Source organism: Gouania willdenowi, chromosome 20 (assembly GCF_900634775.1).
Source record: "Gouania willdenowi chromosome 20, fGouWil2.1, whole genome shotgun sequence".
NCBI lineage: Eukaryota > Metazoa > Chordata > Actinopteri > Blenniiformes > Gobiesocidae > Gouania > Gouania willdenowi.
Genome location: NC_041063.1, coordinates 13966984 through 13989567, shown reverse-complemented (window position 1 = coordinate 13989567; position 22584 = coordinate 13966984).

Sequence of the window (22584 nt, the reverse complement as noted above, 5' to 3'; positions counted from 1 at the left end):
TTACAACTACTCACATTACTGTAATTGAGTTGATTTTATGGGTACTTGTACTTTTTTGAGTATATTTCTAAATCAGTAATTGTACTTGTACATAAGTTAAAAGAAGTAAAGTAATTCATTACATTTCTAAACCCCACCGTTACTGATTAAATTATTATTCTTTTGTTTTGAAATGATCAACAAACATTGTGAAACTGCAAAAAAATGAAATAACCAGACAACAATCAAATGCATCATATCATAGCCGACCAATCAGATTAAACGTTATGCACTGTGCCAAAACAGCATTGAATGTTGGTTATTTTCTCAGTTTTAGAGTTCATGAATGTAGCTATACTTAGAGCGTGATTTTTTTTTTTTTTTTAAATTGAATTCATTGGTGTTATTTTATTTGAAATAATAATACTTGTACATTTTGACAAACCTTTTATTTTATACAGATACCTCCGAGGAAAACAAATGGATTTCTAATAGTGCAAGATTTGGTCTTCCTTTTTAATTGAGTTACTTTTTACTTGTACTTGAGTATTTCATCTATGACTCACTTGGACTTGTACTTGGGTACAATTTCAATCAGGTAACAGTACTTCTACTTGAGTAGGATATATCAGTACTCTTTACACCATAAACCTCTCCAGATTCTTCTTGGATATATCACAATAATCGTTAACAGGTGACCAGAGAGGGACCTTCTCCTCTCTGGAGATCTGTACCTGGAATGTTTTTTTTTTTAAAAAAGGTGAATATGAGACAAAAGTTCAGAATTCCAGCTTTTATTTCATGGTATTTACATCAAGATGTGTTTAACAACCCAGGACAGAGGACGTTTTGTTTGAACCCACCCACTTTTCAAGTGAGCAAAAATATTGGAACAGACTATTAAATTAACTTAAAGTGAATAACATTTTATATCTGGTGGCATAACCATTACTTGCATCAAGCCTGTGAACCATTGACTTCACCAGACTGTTGCATTCTTCATTTGCTTTTCCAGGTCTTTACTGCAGCCTCTTTCAGTTCTTGTTTGTTTCTGTGGGTTTCTCCCTTCAGTCTCCTCTTCAGGAGGTAAAACCCTCTATTGGGTTAAGGTCCGATGATTGACTTGGCCAGTCTAAGACCTTCCACTTTTCCCCCTGATGAAGTCCTTTGTTGTGTTGGCAGTGTGTTTTGAGTCATTGTCTTGTTGCATGACAAAGCTTCTCCCAATTAGTTTGGATGCATTTTTCTGTAAATTGCAAGACAAAATAGTTTTGTAGACTTTAGAATTAATTCTGCTGCTACCGTCATGAGTTACATCATCAACAAAAACTAGTGGGACTGTTCCAGAAGCAGCCATGCAAGCCCAAGCCATGACATTACCTCCACCATGCTTCACAGATTAGCTTGTGTGTTATGAATCATAAGCAGAACATTTCTCCATACTTTGGCCTTTCCATCACTTTGGAAGAAGTTGATCTTGGTCTCATCAGTCCATAAAACTTTATTCCAAAACTTTTGCTGATGAGTGGTTTGCATCTTGCGGTGTGGCCTCTATATTTCTTCTCTCAAAGTCTTCTTTGAACAGTGGATTGTGATACCTTCACCCCTACCCTGTGGAGGATGGCAGTGATGTCACTGATTGTTGTCTTTGGGTGTTTCTTCACAGCTCTCACAATGTTTCTGTCATCAACTGCTGTTGATACCCTTGGTCGACCTGTTAGATGTCTGTTGCTCAGTACACCAGTAGTTTCTTTCTTTTTCAGGACACTCCAAATTGTTGTATTGGCTATGCCCAATGTTTGTGCAAGTTTGTGCAGTTTCCCTCTTCTCTCAGCTTCAAAATTGTTTGTTTTTCTCCCATAGACAGCTCTCTGGTCTCCATGTTTTCTTAACAGCAAATGCAGTTTTCACAGGTGAAACCCAAAGCCAAAAACAAGAACTATTTAATGTTAAAACAATCAATTTAAACAGCAACACCTGAGCAACTAGAAACACCCATCAGTTACTTTTTCTAATACCTTTTCTGGAATTCTGAACTTTTGTTTCATATTCATGTTTTGACCTGAAACCCAAATGCCTTCAGTATACCACAAAAACAAAAGAATTGACATTGCCGCTCCAATGCTTTTGGAGGGGTCTGTATATATTTACAGTATATATACAGTGTATATACTGTGAATAGCTGTGCCATCATATAGTCTTCTGTGGTATGGGATGTGTGACGGAGCAAATGCACAAAGCCTGTTGTGTCTCCCCCATGTGTGTAATAGCCCGCTCTCAGACATGAAGGCAGGGCTTTGATTCTGTGGCTGTGGCCTCAGTTCTCAGCGGAGCATGATCAATGGGAGTGATCTGATTCCTCCGACTTGTGCCAGACCTTTTCTTAACCCCGCTAACCCAATCAGTCAGCATTGCTATAGCAACCATTCCCAGGAGGACGCACTGGGAGAGGAAAGGGTGCCAGTGGCCTTCGTGGGTACCAAAAGATCACAGAGGATATATTTCACTCAAATCCCTTCAGCCTCAGCTGTGTGGTCTTCTAGCGCCTCAAAAGGGCGTTGAATGATGTGGAAGATGAAAAGATCTCTGAGTGATGAAAAAAAAAAGGAGAGTTTCACAGTGTTTTATTGAAGGGCTCAGACCATGCAATGTGTTAACAGTGTTTTTGTTGCGAGTAAAAACAAAACAATAAACAACAACAACAACAACAACAACACACTAAATTTAACACCCAAGACCTAAAAAAAATATGAAGAAAAATGATCTATCATAGAAATAGTTACACTAAAGCAGGAATGGGCAATTGCTCCCCAAAGTAAATGCACAAAAACGCAAAATGATAGGGAAATACACAAAGCAGCATCAAAAACAAAACAAATAAGAACAAAAAGCTCAAAATCAGTGGAAAAATAAACAGAAACACACCAAAGGAGTCCAAAACCACAAAAATCAATAACAAAAATACACAAAACAACAACAAAAACACAGAAAAATATTGCTTCTACATTCTAAATGCTGACACAAATGCTGATAATATGGCCCTCGGATCAGACAATTAAATTTTTTATGGCCCCCGCAGTAATAACATTTGCCCACCTCTGCACTAAAAAAAAAAATATCTAATTCTTCTAACTCAATTGTTATGAATTAAACTGAAATTTGGATTGTATTTTAATTATCTATTTGTTTAAGTTAAAATTTGATTTTATTCTCTCCAACCATCATTAATTATTCCAGAATTACATGTTTACTTAAACCGTACATGTGGTTAGCTGTATTTGGATCAAATATCAGTAAAAAAATAAATGAAACATAATAATGAATCTTTATGTCTTATTATTTTCTTTGCTGGCAAACATTAAAATACTCTGTCTCAATGAAAACCATGCTCTTCTTCTGTGGTTCGGTCTTAGTAAACACTCAAACTACCAGGCGTCTCTGGGGGCTTGTCTGAGTGACAGCTTTTAGAGAGAAAATCCACATCAAGCTTTTTCATCAGCACTGTCTCCTGAGTTCTGCTTGACTGACTACAGCACAGTGCAAAAGTTCAGTGAAAAGCCATTGTCGGGATTTAAAACTGAGGAATGTCTCTTTTTTTTTTTTTATACGTGATTTGATTCATTAACTAACAGCATGGTGCTTGACTACGATGTCCTTCCTGTGAAGTTTGTGTTTCAATACAGAAATCAGTGGTGGATAGAATCAGGAGAAGGGTTCGATGGTTGTGGTGTTCAATCAAGGAGTTTGGAACAGGAAGACTTATTTTTGACCAGTTGTGCACCTTTATTGTTCATCATTCTTATTTGATTAAAAAACACGCTTAAAGCACAGAAGTTCTACCGTAATAATCTGCTGTGATGACGTCTTGTTGTGTAACTGACATGCAGCACGACTGAAGGACGGACTGCTACATACAATAAAATATACACTTAATGCCCTCACACTGAAGTTAAAGAAAACCCACGAGTAGAGCAAAAGGAGGCTGAAGAGACTTTAAAGTATTTAAATTAAAAAGAATACTTGATGAGCCAACCCACCGCTATCTATTTATCTTTTATCTACATCTAAGGCCTTACTCTAACAAAAATAATAATTTATATTTTGAACCTGTTACTAAGATATTTAAATTTGCTTTCATTTACTTGTTTGTGTTCTTTTTATATGTGTATGTGAAACCCTTTTATCAAAATTAAATAAAATGTCAAAAAACGAATTTTGCTACTGTGTTCTCCTGATGTAAAGTGTTAGAAATGATTCTGATAATAATAATAATAATAATAATAATAATAATAATAATAATAATAATAATAATAATAATAATAATAATCAATAGGCTGGATTCAAACCACTGACCCTCTGATTACAAGCCAGCTTCCTTAACCACTCTTCCTCCACCGCAGAGTTGATTATTTTCTCATACAGCACTGATATGAAGCTGTACATACACAAATGACTGGAAATAAAACACACTCTTTAATAAGTAACTTAAAAATTACTTTTTCCAGTAATGCATTAGTTTTGGTGTAAGTAATCAACATAGTAACTGAGTTACTTTATGAATGAATTAACTAGTAAAGATAACTAGTTACATTTTTTCCTTATGAGTTCTTTCTGGGTGTGGCCAACTTGACAGTTCCGTCAGGTTGGCCACGCCCATTTGGAGAAGAGAGTCCCAGACATGGGGGAGTGAAAATGTTCCCTCATCTCTGTTGATGTCAAAGCTTTGTTTCCTGATCTCAGTGGTTTCTTTGATCCAGTGTTTGTGTTTGTATTGTTGCATCCCTCTTATTGTTGCATTGTCCCATTTCATGACTGGATTCTGTCTTTTGCAGTGCTCTAGTATTGCAGATTTGGGATTTTTATTCCTTGTGGAAAGAAAGGACAGTGAAAGAAAGGACAGGGGAAAAAAACAAGAACTCGAAAGGACACATCAAAGAAGACTAAGAGTTGGCAGTTGAAACATATCAGGTGATCAAAGCACATTTTCTGAAAAAAGTTGTGTGAAAAAATGCAACCTTGACATATTCACTTAAAAAAGAAGAAAAAATTAACTTGCTGGAATTATCACGTATCGCAAGAATATGTTTACTTGAATATAATAAGACATTTTAATAAAGGAGAAAAACAAACAGCACATGGATTTTTTTAACGAGATTTTTAAAACCTATAATTATTGCCAGTGCAACACATGAAGTACGTTAGAAAAATAGTCCAATCATTTCAGATGTGTTATATGTGACTTTCCAGTCGTGTGATTAGAATAAAACAAAAGTAGTTCCACCACTTTAGAAAACACAACGGTAAAACTGATCTTGCTGGAATTTAAAGATTTAAACAAACGTACTCAGGTTATTTCAGGAGTGGACTTCCTGACTGGTGAATATGTGACATTTGTTAAAGGCCAAGCTGGTGGTAATTTGTTTGCCTCTCTCTCTCTCTTGCACACAGGGTAAAGGGATGACTGACAACATGTCTTATGAAGTGGTTTGCATTTCTTTGTTTCAACTCCTTTAAAGTTCAGCTGTAACATGAAGTCAATATGAGAGCACATTTTTACAAATATTAATATAAAACATAATATCTGAGCTTCTGACATCATATTTGCATTATTAATTCAAACCTTTACGTGCAGCACAAACCCTAAACACACTTTTCTTGTCTTTTATTCTGCGGACAACACTACTTCAGAGCCCAGTTAGCATTCTGCTGCCTCAGACGTCATGGCCGGCCGGGTTCAGAAGCCACAGTTTGGAGAGCGTGTTCATGGATTTCGACTGAACGCTGTACTCATTACTGGACTTGTCAGCTGACCCCTTTCCTCACACCATTAGAGACACTGTAGATTTTAAAGCTTAACTGGACTACTACACCTACGTCACACAGTACGCTCAATAAGCATCTTCTATAGTTACACCATCGATCCATCCATTAGGTGAGCATATTAGCTCATGAAATCATCATGGAAAGGACCGGCGGTTATGACGGTGCAGGCACACAGGACGTAGAAGGTCGAAGGCACTTCAGGAGACCTGGCAGATAAAAAGACAATTAAAATGACACTCCACCCTGCACATCACAGGCTGCTCCTGCTATTTGCTGAGAGGTCAAAACACGGGAAAACAAAGCTAGAAGGTGTGTACTATGTGTTGTACGTTTCATATCTGAGCTCATCATTCATCTGACATCATTCCGACAAGGGTAATAAATCAGTGAGCCAGTCTGCACTGAACCCTGCTAAAAATAAGTGGCGTTAATTCATCTCACTTGTGCTGACATGGATTCACCAATCCTCGGTTTGTTGGAAGGGCGACTGCGTGAGCACAAATAAATACTTTACATGAACAGAACTTTCATGTTTTTCCTAAAATACCCATAACCTCTCATTCTGAATCCTCATTTTCCATTCAGTAAAATACCATTTGTAATAAAAAAAAAAAAAAAAAAGGTATCTTACTGTCCTCAGTTGTTTTTATTTATAGGAAAAACAAATTTCCTCAAAATGTTGTATGGTTTTTACCTTTTTAAAAGGGGAAACTGTGGGAATAAACGTTTGTCCTTGCATCCTGTCTTTCCAGTCCACTGCGAATACCTCATGGTAGGTGGTCTTTTTTATACATCATACCCTCCATCCATTAATTACCCACGTGCTCTTTTTCACATGTACACATACTGTGTATAGAAAGTCTTGAAGAACTGCCCCTAATGTGTGTTATTGTGTGTTCTTTTTGCAGATGAAGAGCATGGTGGAGATGCTGGGAATGCCAACAAAACACCAGCTCCGCTTTGGCTCGCACAGCAAGAAGTTCTTTTGTCATGAGGTGGATGAATTAGGCACAAGATGGAGGCTGCTGGTAAATTCTTAAACCCCTTTTATTGTCATTGTGTTTCCTCAGACACCAGAAGAGTACACGGCTAGGAATAGAAGAAAAGCTGAGGAGTGGCCCACATATTGTCAACATTGGTCATTGTTAGATAAGCTGCTCTATGTATGTGTTATCTATGATATTTGAATTCAAATACTAAGCAGATATTTCTTCTTTAAAATGTAACTTTTAGAAAAGCTCACTTTACTCACAGTTTCTTTTTTTTTTTTTTTTTGTTAAAGGGCCTATGTAATGCAAATCAACTTTTTTGAGCTTTTAACCTTGTTACAATGTTAATTCCTTGTCAAAAACACCCCCAAAGTATTATTGGGATTCATTCCTGCATCTCTGAGAAATCCTCAATAATCCTGCTCTCTGAGCTGCTTCTCTGCCCTCTTCTGAGAAATGAGCGGTTCAAATTCTGGTGACGTCACTAGAATTCTGAACCGCCCCCTCCAGGAAGTGCACATTGAACATACACACCCATTTTCTTAGGTGCTAGAGGCATGCGAGTGGCTGAAGAACATCTGTTTGGATGGTCATTGTCCTTTCTTATTCAGTCTGCACAGCGAATACAAACAGTTTTTGTACCAAAAGATGTCTGGTAACCAAAAATGCGTGTTCGACTGCCAAATTTGTTCAAACTTCCTAAAGAAGGGTCTACCCGCCAGAAGTGGTTGGAATTTATCCAGCATCCGTTAGTCTGTGACCGTCACTTTACAAAAGACTGCTTGGTGAACCTTGGCCAGTTCCAAAGTCCGCTAAATTACGTCTTCAAACCGGAGCGATTCCCACAATAAAACCCACTGGAGAGGGAGAGGAGAGGCCACAGCCGTAAGTAAGATAAACCTCCAGCGAAATGTTAGCCTTTGTCTTTATATTTGAAATACATTCACTGGAACTGTTCACAACGTTTTGTGGGCGTGCCTGTTGCCCATGCTGCCTTGGCTTTAGGGCTTTGTCATAAAAAGGGAGGCACTAACGGGGAGGGGCGGGGCTCCGAGAAACCATGCGTCTCAACTCCCGGGTTGGAAGAAAATAAGTCATATTTCTTAATAAATTAGTTTTTTATTTAGCAAAATGTAAAATATTCTCCTAATGTGGCTGTAGTTGATTTTGGAAGGTCTTAATATAGCATAAAATAGGACCTTTAACACTAATCAATTGACCTAACTCTCTCTATTTTTGTTTTTAATCCAGATCTCTGAAGTAGGAGATAATAAAATGATGGAAGGCCCTCATCAAGTTCCTTAAAGAACTGTTGCATCTGGATGGGGAACAGCAAATCTCTCCCGTTGATGCTCTTCAGCATCCCTACAATACCAGGTCATATCTGAGCCAGGAGCCAAATAACAGAGAACAGTGAGTAACTGCACTGTGAAGGCAATCACGCACCAAGAGATCAAAGTTTTGTTTTTTTAAATTTTGAATAATTCTTTTCACATTTTTCCTCTAGTCAAACCGAGGCACAGGTCATTAAGTCACAATGGCCAAAAGATTGGGATGCTGCGTACCCTCCCTTATGCAGTTGGCAAAAGTAGACATTCTGAGGAGTCATTTCTTATTCTTTTTTTGTACATTTGTTCATTTCAATGCATTTGTAAATAACTAAATTAAGTGAATAATCTCCATTTTTACAATAAACATTTTTGACTTGCCTGCTTTGTTAATGTTTTCATTAGTTTTGACCCCTTTTTCAAACAATTTAATTTTTTCGGCGAAGTCTCAAACAAAGTTCTACAGAGCCACTAAATGTCCTGTTTTTATGACATTGCCCAATACCATGTTAGCCTCAAAACTAATTCCAAACTAACTTGATTGCATGATCTTGGCTTCCTCCTCTGGTTACCAGGAGTCCATTTGACCTTTGTCCTGTCTATTCACCTCCTCAACAGTAATAGATCACATATTTCATTTATTTCAAATTGCTAAAAATTTTTGTGATGGAAGAAAATCTGACAAAACATGAATGATTTATTAACAGTAACAATAACTTTTACTCTGTCCATAATCATTTTCCTACGGTACAAAATATAATCTAAAGGGTGAGTCATGGTTGACGCTAGCAAAACTGCACTAAACACTAAATCAATCATAAGGATGGATCCAGTTAGGACCCAAATTATAATTAGGTGGAAGCTACAAAACTAGAAGAGACGTGTTTGCCACAAACAATAAAAAAAAAAGTGCTTGGATTAATTAGTCACACAAAGTCACTCTTTAAAGAAGGCCAGCATATGGTGCTGAACCATCTAGTCCAATTCCCTATAGCAACTGAACTGAAAACCTTCCAGATGATTGCTAACGACTCACAGCCGTGTTTAACTCTACAGGTGAAGCAGATCTTCCTGATTGACGTGATGAGTTGGACCTGGCTGTGCACTTTATGCCAATCTGTAGGGAGCATGTGAATAAAGATTAAAAACAGCGTGACAAACATTAGAAACTACAATATAAACAGGGCAGCAGTCAGGAGCCTTCATGCATTCCCACAAATGACACACTGGCCTCTGTAAGACCTTCCTCTAGCGGAGACAGAAAAACAATCCTGTCATAAAAATTGCCAATACGGCGAAAGCTGCATTGCTTTGCGCTAGACAAATGTGTTGTCAAGACCTTGATGTGCCTTGCCACCATGTAGGTCCCTTCTTGTCTGAATGTGGACAGAAAAACGAAAACAGACTTTACGTGGAGATTAGAACCATTAAAAGCTTAGACTCTCTCAAATTCAACCAAACATTGCAGAGTTCTGTTCATTCTCTCAACCTCATCCAGCCAGTTGTATTTCACAGTTTCAGGGTGATCAATATGATGTATTACTGTTTTATGATCAAGCAACAAATGTTGGGTCAATTTATTTTTATAGGAAATTGGTTTATTACTGAAAATGCCAGTAGGCTAAATAATTAGATAAATCAAACAAGTGATAATTCTGAATAAGATGTTTTCTTATGTGCTAACAGATTATTGTTATTTTTTCATTATATATTATTCCTCAACACATTTCAGAGAAAAATTCCCTTGAAGGGCTACATTGTATATTTTAAGTGTGCAGGAGTATAGGAGGTACATGGCTTTAGGTTAAATGTCTGAAGGGGTACGGGACTGTGAAAAGTTTGAGAACCACTGTCCTAGTTAATATTTTGGATTTGCATGTCCAAGGTTGCGAGTCCGAGTCCCGATTAGCAGATTTTCTGTGCTTATTTTTTGCTCAACTATTGTTTTCCATCTCCAAGTTTACACTCGCTCCCCGTTTCGTCAGTGTGTTTACTATGGTTGGGTAAAAATGCACACAACTAAGCTGGTTTACAAGTTGGTATATAATTATAATTATACAGGTAAAGCATGAAAAAGTGAATGTTTTATCAATAGCTATAATAAGCTATAATAATAACCTTAAATGAGGGTGAGACTGTAGTGAGACAAAAATCAGAGGCAAGGCTTTATAGTAAGATGTAAAAAAGTTTTTTTTTAACCCTAAAAACTGGCACAAATATCAGGAATAATCTTAGACGGGACTGAGTGTGTGTGTGTGTGTGTGTGTGTGTGTGTGTGTGTGTGTGTGTGTGTGTGTGTGTGTGTGTGTGTGTGTGTGTGTGTGTGTGTGTGTATACCTTTCTGTGTGTGTGTGTGTGTGTGTGTGTGTGTGTGGCATGTCTGCTTCTGTCCATTCCTTTTAAATTGATGGAAAAATGTATGAAGAGTTGTTTTTCCCTGATTCAATCCATTGAACTCTAGACCTTACCAGCGTAACATCAAATTAGAAGTTTTCCAGCTTTAACTGGAACGCCAATTATTCATTCAATGAATCAGATGAAACTATTTATCATCAGAAATTAAAAACTAAGCTGGCAGGAGAGACAAAGTACTGAGTACGGTAATGGAAGACAAGAAGAGATGTTTTTGTTTTGAAAATTGAACGTTTGATTTCTATCTTGAAGCCGGTGTCACGGTTTGAGTTTACCTTCGTACTGAGATTATAACCCTAATCCTAACCCTAACCCTAACCTAATCCAATAAACAAATAAAACACGAGTCCTTTCACTTTGAAAACAAAAATTAAAAAATGAATTATTTTTTATTTGCATTTCCTAAAAAAATGCAAGTGAGGATGCAGGTGCTGTCTCGCCTCGCACTGCAATGGCTAAACATTAGCATTAGCTAGCAATAGCCAAAGTTAGCATTTGCATTATCACAAGTTAGCATTAACTAGCATTAACATTAACTACCATTAACATTAGCAAGCATCAGCATTAACATAAGTTTGCATTAGCATTAGCTAGCATTATCATGTGTATAAATTAGCATAAGTTAGCATTAGCATCACATTAACATTAAACTGGCTTTAGCTTTGGCATTAGCGTAATCTTAGCATTAGCCTAGTATTAGCATTAACATAGCAATAACATTAGCCTATCATTAGCATTCACTTAGCAATAGCATTAATCTAGCATGAACCTAGCATTAACATTCACCTAGCAATAACATTAGGCTAGCATTAACATTAACATAGCATTAGCACTAACCAAGCATTAGCACTAACCAAGCATTAGCATTCACATATAGCAATAACATTAGCACTAACTTAGCATTAGCATTAACCTAGTAATAGCATTACATCATAGGATGACTGATCAAAATCAGTTAAAGAATGTCTGGGGATGATGCCCGTTGTAACAGGAGCAACATACATGTTTAAGTCTATGATATATATCAGTAAAAAAAATTCTAATATGTGGAGTAAAATACATTTTCCTTTTCAAACTGGATAACTTGATTCATGATTTGTTTGATGGTTCATTCTTCATATCTTCTCCACTCAGGAACGGTAGCTGCAGCTGCAGGTTGGCATTTCAGCAGAAGTTACTGTTATTCTTCCCTAACATGGATTTCCTGCATTAGCGTTGATGCTTTTCAGCATGAGTGGCACTCTAATAATATTTAGTGGATTGCTTTAACCCGTGTATGAAAGTGGCCACTCCTTGTAATGACAGAGAAATAAACAGGTGATGAATAGGAAAGGTAATTGGATATGACTCCACATGAAATAAATTTCTAAATTAGCTGAGCAATAGCCGGACAACATTTACAGTCTGCTTTATGGAACAAATTAATCTCATGTCATGGATGATTAGACAGTTTGTTCCTCATCACAGTTCATTAAATGAGTCAGTCAGTCCTGTTTGGACTTTACTGATCATTTAATGCTGTTATTTTCCTGTGTGTTTAAATGCTCTGTTGTTAATATGACAGCAGGTTTGGGACTCAAAGAAACAGCCTTACCAGAAATGCCATCATTCTCTGCTGCCTGTTTCATATGTATCTTTAATATCCGCCGTTACAAAAATAGAGCGTCTATCTTTAGCTGCTCACAGTTAATCTTAGCAGACAGTGACTGCTCCTGAAATAAAGTCTTCTATCTTCTCAGATTCCTCCTGAGCTTTTGCTGCCAGGTGAAAGTGTTGATGAAGCAGTGGGGAGTACGACGCTCAGAAAGCAAAAAAAAAAAAAAAAAAGCTTTCACATCATCATTTTGCAGCTAATAAATAAGACACACAGCTGTTTGAGACAATATGGATGAGTGAGTGCAACGAGCATGCGAAGAATTGCATTTTTTCTTTGAAATCCAAGTCCTGTAAAGATAAAATATGTTTGTTTTTTTGCTTACACTCGCGCTACGCCAACCCAAATCTCTCCTGAGCAATTAACAACATCCTGTATATACAGTATGTCTCAGTCAGCATCATTACTGTATCTGTGCACTCTTCAGTTTGCCTCGGGGCTTATTAAAAAAAGACCGAGAACAACATATCAGCTGATATTCCTCAATCAATCACAAGCAAAAAGCAGTTTTATTAGCAGGGAAAAATGTACAGTAGTGATGTAAGGTTAGCTGATGAATGTCCATTTAAACCTAATCTAATCATGGCATTTATTTATTATACCACACAAAATAGTAGAGAGTACTCACATTACTTTAATTAAGGTGCTTTTATAGATATACAAAGGTGCTTTTTTGAGTTTATTTTTTAAATCAGTAGTAGTACTTGTACATAAGTACGTTTTAAAAGAAGTAAAGTAATTCATTACATTTCTAAACCCAACCGTTACCAATTAAACTTTTTTTTTTTTTCAAGTTTTAAAATGATCAACGAACATTGTGAAACTGCAAAAAATGAAATTACCCTAGACAACAATCAAATGCATCACATCATAGCCGACCAATCAGATTTAACGGAATGCACTGCAGCATTGAATGTTGGTTATTTCCTCAGTTTTAGAGTTCATAAATGTAGCTATACAATTGAATTCATTGGTGTTAATTTATTTAAAAGTTCCAATTGTACAAGATTTCGTATATCTTCCTCTTTTTTAGTTTATACATGGGATGTGGCAAGATGTATTACCAAAAATAAACATGGGAGTTGAAAGTAACTATTAACTTTTATTTTGAGTACTATTTAATTGTGTATGACTTACTGTTGCTTGTACTTGAGTACTATTACAGTGAAGTAACAGTACTTCTACTTGAGTAGGATATATCAGTGCTCTTTCTTTACACGTCTGCTGTCATGTAACCACAAAATAAAAGATCTATTAATAACCAGATAAGACAGTGGAATAAATCTAAAATGTGTTTCTCCTGCAGTTTTTTTTTTTTTTTTTGGCTTAATAATATATATGAAACGTCGTTTTATTCCTATAACTTACCTTACTTGATCAACATGAGGAGCATGACTCCATTATTCATAGCCTGTCTACCCACAAAGAGTTATCAATGAATATCACATGAGAATTCATCTATGTCTGTTGAAGGATTTCTGGATGCTGCAGGAACTTTCCCACTGCTTAGGGAACACTGAGGCACTATTGACTGATAGATTGATCATGTGAGGTGATGGGCTCGTCACACTATCCATTTTCACTGTGCCAAAGGGGGGGAATCAGCACATTCAAGCATGAGTCTGAGCTTGTTCAATGGAAATGGGGGGGTATGTCCTTTCAGGTACAGGGCAGTGTTTCCCCAAACTTTTCACAGTCCCGTACCCCTTACCTGAAGCCATGCACACCCTACCTCTGCAAACATCATAATATAATGCAGGTTTTTCAACCATAGGGTTGTGACCCCATGTGCGTTCGCTTGGTGTCCCCTGAAATGTCTAATAATAAAAAAAAAAATACTGATTAAAAACACATTTTTTAAATGTTTTAATTAATATGATTCTTGTTATTTCCACACACAAATCAATCTTTAGCAACTGTATTCTATACTTTCACTCTTTCAAATATAAATGCAGTATAAAAATATCTGAGCTGGCGAATTTTGTCACTTTGTGCACTAACAACAAACATTATCAAAAGCTAATTCTAGAAAGAAAGAAAAAGTCTCTAGAGATGCCAAAACAATTGTGATATTAAAATGGGGTCGCGACCCAAAAAAGTTGGGAACTACTGATGTAATGTCACATACATTGTAGCCCTACAGTGAAATTTGTCTCTGAATTTTACCTATTCTGTTGAGGAATAATATACAATAATGAAAAAAAAGAATAATAATCGGCCAATGTGTAATTTGTGGCAATGCATGGAGGCTCCAGACTGCTGGTTGATATATATTCTAGTTTCCAATTTTCATTTTTTATTCATGTACCCTCTATGACAACTTGCGGATCCCTGGGGGTACCCGTACCCCACTTTGAGAACATGGGGTATAGGGGAAAGACCAAGGGTTTTGTTTCTGAATGAGGAAAAGGATGGAATGGGAGGTTGGCTTCAGAATGGTGCAGATAGTTGTAAAAAATGCTGATACTGGGCTTGATTTAGGTTCTTTAAAGTTAGATCAATGTGAAATCCTTCCTCTCAGCAGTGACTGGTCCTATTCTCTGTGACATGAGGAGCTCAAAGTAGAGCTACATGCTCATTCACACTGAATGAAATATGCTGAGGCCTTAGCGCTGATCCTTTGAACAAACCACGACAACAAACCCCTGAAGATTTCTGTGGAGAGACAAATTCAACAACACTCTGGACCCCACAGAAAGAGAGATGAGAAACGACACAAATCCGTCGGAATTAAGCTAGCACAAAGCAGAATTAGCCTAATAAACAAGAATAATGATTTGAATCCTTGTATTGAATCAAAAATCAGAAATTTTGAATGACAACCAGGGCGTGAAAGTGAGAAATGAATCAATCTTTGTGTCTCAACGGTTACAAAAATCTACCTGCTCTTGATACATCTTGCCCTTTATTCACCACCAGCTGTAGTATGTCGTAAACACACGTTTGAAATGAGTGAAATTGATAAACTAAATAGAAAAATTACAGTTCCCAGAGTTAAGTGCAATTATGTCAAACTTCTTTTCTTGCAAGCTTTAATTGAGAGGATCAATCCCAGTGTTGAGTGTTTGTGAGAATAAGAACCTTGTTCATTATTGGTTCGTTCAATGCAAGAGTGTTTCACCGCCAAATGAGATTTGTCTCACCATTACCAGCGGTAATTGGCCAAGCCCCTCTTGGTAATTTACTTCCAACCAGCTCTCCATTGCCTCTGGAGAATAATTGCTCTTGTCTGGCTCACGACTGTCATGAGCAACAAGAAGCTCCGGCAGCTCAGAAGACAACGGCCCTCGATCCGCTACCTTGTCATCTCTTTTAATTAGCTTGGATGTTGTGTTTGGAGCAGAACCTTATCTAATTATCAACAACTTCAATTAAACTGTGAACTGTAATAAAATCACGTTGTTTGTTCACGCTAATAATAAATCAAGAAACAGCGGAAATGATTTAAGCAAATATTTAAACTTGTACGGATATTTGCCTGTTCTTTTTTTGTCAAGGAGTTATCGCATGATTAAATCTGAATTTATATTAACTTTCTAAATCAAAACTGGGGCCTTTTTTTATATTACATTTATTATTAATGTTCCACGCACACACGCACAATAAAAAATGGACAGTAATTATCTGCTCCCGAAGATCATTTTGCTACAGAGTGAAATATTTGCCATTATCCATCCATCCATCCATATCAAACATGATGCCTACTTTTTTTAACTGATGAACTTCATACACCAACATGTTCAGCCTTTCTGCTCAGCAATCTAAGTAACTGATATCTACATCCTAAGTGTGTAGCACATATTTCAACAGTTTGTTTTTTTCAGGAATCGGTCCACTGTATGCTGCATGAAGTGTCAGATTTCTAAGCTCCCAGCAGTGAACCACAGAGAGGACACCCATATCCATGGTTCATTGTCTGTTGTGGGTGTCCTGCATATGCACTGTTCAAAAAAAGTGTAGCCAGGGACCCTGACTGCCATTGGGTGCAGGAATGAGATCCTAAGACGAATCGTGGACCACTTGCTGGTGCAGTGGCCCCTAGGTTCCTTTTGATGCATGATAGGCGTGATGTGGTTACAGTGTGCCAGTTTTATTGTACTTTGTCAAAAATAAGAGGCCTGAACTTTACTAATTCTCAACAGATAACTTTAAACAGTAACACTTTACTTGATGTTTAATACTGAAGGCTGACACCACGCTGTCATTATATGTCATTAGCATGAGTAAGGGGTCATGAAGGCTGTCATTAAGTATCATTTGTCAAATTATGACACCTTTGGAGCTATGTTTGGCTTAGGTGGAGGGATCTAGTGGGGTTAGGGTAAACTAGTCTACTAGTTGCAAATTGATGAAGCAACTAGCATGGTCCATGACCATTAGTCAAGAGTGGTTTTACTTACTTACACTACATACTTCAGCTTTTACTTACTTAATGCACACATTTTTTTTCCTATTCATTAGACGTAGTGCCACAGTGCCTCCCGTTTGTTGTGGTCTCGAAGCTGATCTGGGTGTCAGGCAGAGAGCTTGATTGGAATTAGGGCTCTGCAGGAGAACCCAGCAGTTAGGTCCACAGGAGGTTAATTGGTCTTTGGCATTTAGCACATTGTCTGTTGAAGGAAACAGATGCATTTCCCCATGTGCACTGACTACAGGCTGCATGAAAGAGGAGAAGAGCAGCATAAGTAGACATATAGCTTATACATACCCAGCAGTGTAATTTGATGTGACCTCACAAATTCATTAATATCTGACCTTATTAAGCAGCTTTTATAATTGTTGTCCTTTTCAATAACTGACACTATTATTTGTTTTTAGAAGGCAGATATGAGACAATACAGTATATCACCACCAGTAAACAATAGAGACTTTTTGAGGAAAATCTAGGTTTTTCTTCATTATCAGGAGGTACAGTATATAACATTGTGACAGTGTCCTAGTTTGTTTGCCGCAGCTGCCCTTTATCCATGCTAAGTTGCTAACAAACAACAACTAAACAACCATGGGTGCATTTCTTTTGCATGTCCATCATAAGATAGAAATAAACCTCAAATGCACATGTGTATGTGCATATGTTTATGCATGGCTTTTTTTTTTCCATAGGCTACACAGCACTTGGAAGTAGAAGTGTGTTAAATAATTTATATATGTCAAGTTGTGCAAAGAGATCAAAACTATTGGAACTGTGCAAATTCTATCCTTTTTGATTAATATTATTATTATTTTAAATAATGTGCACATATTAGTCCACTAATAACCACATAATGTGTTTGTTGTTCAGACCAGATTCACCACATGTCAAGAGTGACATCAGTCAGACATTACACACATCTGCAAGAATCCAAATATATATTCAAAATGAATTGTTTATGTAATGCTTTCATAGTTCTAATCACATAGCTATAAATGCATTCATTTGTGGTTCCTAAAGTCACATCACACACTGTTTCAAATAACATTGCCTTATTTCATCACAGAATATCAATACCTCTGCTCAAGCTGTTTCTCTCTTTAAACGTCATCACGGATCATTTCATCACTCACTACAAATCTCCAGAAACATTTAATGTCACTCAGACAAAGCTCAGAGTTCATGAAGAAGTCAAAATTCACAAATCTGCCACGCATACGTCTATTCTGGTATTTCATTTACAAGTTATACACAGTGATGCAACTGTTCACAATGGCACAGCAACACACTTTTTTCTATGTTTATGTTAACATTTAATATGTGTAAAATATTTGTAAATATTCTGCTTTTAGAAAACTCACTGAAAACGAAACAGTTAAATATATATCTGACAGTCACAAGTGAATACAATATGGATCACATATTAGATTTATTTTGTGCTTTCTACTTCTATTGTGTTTTTAATAATCTTGTCAACATAACATAAAATTCCGGGGTCATTCACTGCAGAGCCAAATTTAGAAACATTTGCTTAATTACACCCAGTTTTTAATTTATTGTTATTTTTGACTGAAATACTGTATATCAGAGTGTGCTTTGGTTTCATCCCACTATTAAATTATTTATTAGAGTCTCCAGATTCTGACAGGCAATTTTTTTCAAACTTAAATTATATATTTCAGTTTCTATAATTCCAAAATACAATCGTATATAAGAGATATTTAAATAGAAAAATTATTTTCAAAAGATTACCGCTCTCTCAAGAATATAGTTTACATTTTTTCTATTTGCATGTTATAGTAAAAGGCTGGCATATACTGTACACTGTGCGATTTTTGGCCCATTTTGAGCTGGGTCGTGCGTCTACATGGGATCTGGCCGAGTCTCTGCTAAATCGTGTGTCATGCATTGGGTAGTATAGACCCTTGCGACTGACATCACCGGACATTGATCCAGCGCCATCTTGGAAGATGACGGCCCTATACGGATGCACCTGCCTGGGTGCGTTTACTGAATAATAGTGTTATTTTCTGACTTACTGAAAGCAGCCCATGTGCTAAACAATTATCGAAGGTCGTCTCTGTTTTGGCCTCATTATGTCGGAGGCCACGGATTATGTTGACACTCTACCAGAAGCTGAGAGAAGTCGGTATTAAGAGAAACTGGGTCTGATCGGCGGGAATGACCCCTGCAACGTTCCTGTAGACAATTAAATGGAATGATGATTATCCTGACATTGTGAACTACCTCGTCTTTACATCTAGCTCATACTCAATGGACCACATGAAAAGTTTCAAGGGACTGGAAGCTTACAACCAGTTTGTTTGTGGATGGATTTGTGACGTAACTGCTTTTATTCATAATGGACTCCATGTGGTTAAATCCAGGGTAAGAACTTGGCTAATTTTTCATAATTCATCTGGTTTATGACTATACGAGTGTGCAATGCTGGTTTTCCAGACACTGAGCTATTTTATTGATTACATAAATTTGTGTGAGAAATAGATCTGCACACTTGGATCAATGTAAATAAAACAATTTAGTTAATTTGGTTTAGTTTGATTTAATTTCCTGAAGAAAGACTTGTGTACTCCAGCCATGTTCAAACACCCAAACAAAAAGTTTACCATCGCTGTGGGCTCCCTGCTTTGCTAAAACTTTTCCTGCGGTGGCTTGTTCTTCCATCGTGGCGGAGGGCTGTACATCACGTCACCAGTGAGACCATGTGGCATGTGTCTATACTGTACATGGGGTCACGAGAAGGGATTACTGTAACACCTCACGACCAGCCCCTGATCAGGAATCGTATGGTCGTAAGAAAAATCAAACAAGTTTGAAAACCTGGTCGCCCCTCATGAGTGTATTTCACTGTTGAAGCCGTGCCACGGACCAGCTTACCTCAAACTCTCACACTGTGCATGCGCAAACACTGTAGGGCCACTGTAAAGTTGATGGACTGTACTGCCTACTAGTGCCCAATCCTTTCACGTCCCTGATAGTTGATCAAATCCTTTCAACGCATGCGAGAAAAACACATTTCCATCCAGGCGGCCTATTTTACAGCAGTTCGTGTACTATTTAAAATGTTGAAACCTTGCTATTTAAAAATAATTAGAGGTATGTGTTTTGAGTGAATTCTGATTTATTTTGGTTTTTATCTTATTTTCTGTTTGGTTTTTGATTGTCAATCTTGTGTATTGTGTTTTTATCCTTTTTTTTTTTAAATAAAAATTAAAAACAAAACAAAAGTGTCACTTATTTAAATGTGTACTATTAAAATATTCAACAAACGTTGTCCGGTCGGGTTAAATTCAAATATCACGTCCCAGCAGCTCTGTCGTAAGAACTGCGAGTGAAGGAAGTGACGTCGTCTACGCGCATGCGTTGAAAGGATCTGAAACGATCAGACCCGTGAAAGGATTGGGCACTGACTAATGTCTATGACTGACACTACTCACGTCTGTCCAGCCAGTTCCTGGTTCATCACATCGCGGCCTTTTCTTTTTTGAAGCTCTTTTTGCTGAGATTTGCGAGTGTCTCTCTACTTCCACGGGTTCTTCTTCTTTTTCTGTTTTAATGGCGACGCTTCAGAGTTCTTCTTCTTCTTCTTCTTCTTCTTCTTCTTCTTCTTCTAATTTGGACGTTGCATTTTCGGAAACAAGACCCCGACGTGTCACGTATGGACGTACAGTGTGAGCAGTCAGATCGTATTAGAGTGTCGGTCCGTGTCGTGTGAGAACATGAATCGTGAGCTGTGGACATTCAGACTCTGTATTTGAGTCGCAGAGTTCAAGCTGGAGCTGTGTACAACGATTGAACATAATCGCACAGTGTCTGCCCGCCTTCAGTAAAACTTGGCCTTGAAGTTCGATATGAATAAAATGCCGTTCTAATGCTAAATCTTTCATCTTACACGTCTAACACGTCACACACACGAATGAGATATTTAACTTGCATTATGTCCATGCCCAGCATTTCAGACCTTCAACTCTTCACATATTAGTACTAACTACAAGTAACCAATTTGTATGAACGGAGGCAGTAATTATTTCCGTCAAGGCTGCTTGAGGAGGAAAGAAGCTTCTGCACACTCAATTAACACGTATTCACTGATGTCATGACAGTATCATCCCACGAAACCCACACGCACTCATCCATTCAGTCAAGGCCTAACGCTTTGTATTGATCTGACCGCTGAAGAATGTGTATTGTGAGGCTGCGCATTCATCGTCGTTCTTTTGTGCTGAATAGATTCTAGAGGACCAAGCTGCTGGGAGGTACGATTGTGAGAAAAGACAATGCAGAGGTGTGTGTGTGTGTGGGGGTGTGTGGGTGTGTGTGGTAGGGAATTGATGCAGAAAAATGGTTTCAAAGACATTAACGCTAGAATTCAACAGAATCCAATAATTAATACATATAGAGAATGCACATACAGTAAAAGGCAATGTTTAAACTGGAGGTCTACACATACTGTAACACAGAATTGAAGAAAAATTCAACGCCAATTTGTAAAAAAAAAACTACTACATTTATTGTGATGTATTCAACACTTTGGAGGTGGATTTGTGTCTTTAATATTCAACATATTCACACATTTTCAATAAAAAAAACCAATTGAATTAAAGAAAAAAAGTGTTCAAATGAAATTATTTGGGTCTCTAATGTTGTTGTTTTTTGCCTTTAAACTTTTTTTTTGATTGAAAATGTTTTGATTGAATAATAAAGACACAAATCTACCTCCATATGAGACAGACTTAATTCACCAAAATAGTTTCGAGAACATCCATTCAATAATAAACCATTTCACTCAGTTTTACTGCAAACATTCATTTGGGTTTGTATGGAAATTATACTAAATGATACACTGAGGAAAGACAGTGATAAATGGGATCACACCAGGTTGAACTTAAGGTAAGAAAAAAAAAAAAAACTCAAGCTGATGCAAATGTTGGACCAAGTGTGTGATTAAAGTGTTTCTTTTATCGTCAGCTAATCCACTGAAATAAATAAACAAACGTTTCACGATCTGTATTAAAAAAGAAAGCTTTTTTTTGTGTGTGTGTGGGGCTAATAGTGCATAACTCATTGTTCTCACAAAACATTTTACTTTTTAACCACTTTTAAATGTCGATTATGGGGAAGTTTGTTGAATTTATTGACAAATTTCTAATACAAATTCTATTGCAACTCGGACTGCCAGACACAATAATAGCTGTTAAAGTAATATATTAGCCATGATCAGGAGGTTTTATTGTCCATAAAAAAGAGTTAAACTTCTAAACCAATGCACCAATAAGCATTAAAACCATCCTCTGCACCTTTTAGTTTATAAACTAAAAGCTGTCACTATTACTTTTGGACTCAAAAAAAAGCTGTTTGTTCCTCCCTTAACATTTACTCTATCCATTCTACAAATGATCCAATCTTCTCAAAGAAAATTGTGCTGTAAATACAAAAAAAGGGATTTGTAATTTGATATGTGAGCCCTCAGACTGAAATTCCGTGTTAATGAACATGCTGCTTGTTACTGGTTTTCACAATGACACATTGAACCTGTTGTGTGTCGAGAGGAATGGCTTGAAGAAATACACAATCTCTCAGCTTCATTGGCAACTATTGATGCGTTACCATAGAGACTCGGAGCTAGTTTGTGTTAAAAGGGAAACATCTCCAGGATCAAATACATAGGCATTAACAACCACTGTGGGTGTTATATTTACATCAACACGTTTTTTTTTTTTTACTTTTATCTTTAACATAGAAACATTAACAACTTTAACAAGAACATTCTTATTATGTATTTTCCTCTCACATAGCAGTGTTTAAAGTGTCACTGACAGATTTAACACCTATTCTACCTATTGTTAGAATTAATTTAGCTGATTTTCATATCGTCTTGACATCTTTTTCACAAAAGTACATACCTACAAAGACTAAAGGAAACACATTTTACAGTATTAAGGTTGTTTCTAGCAATAAAAGTTGCTT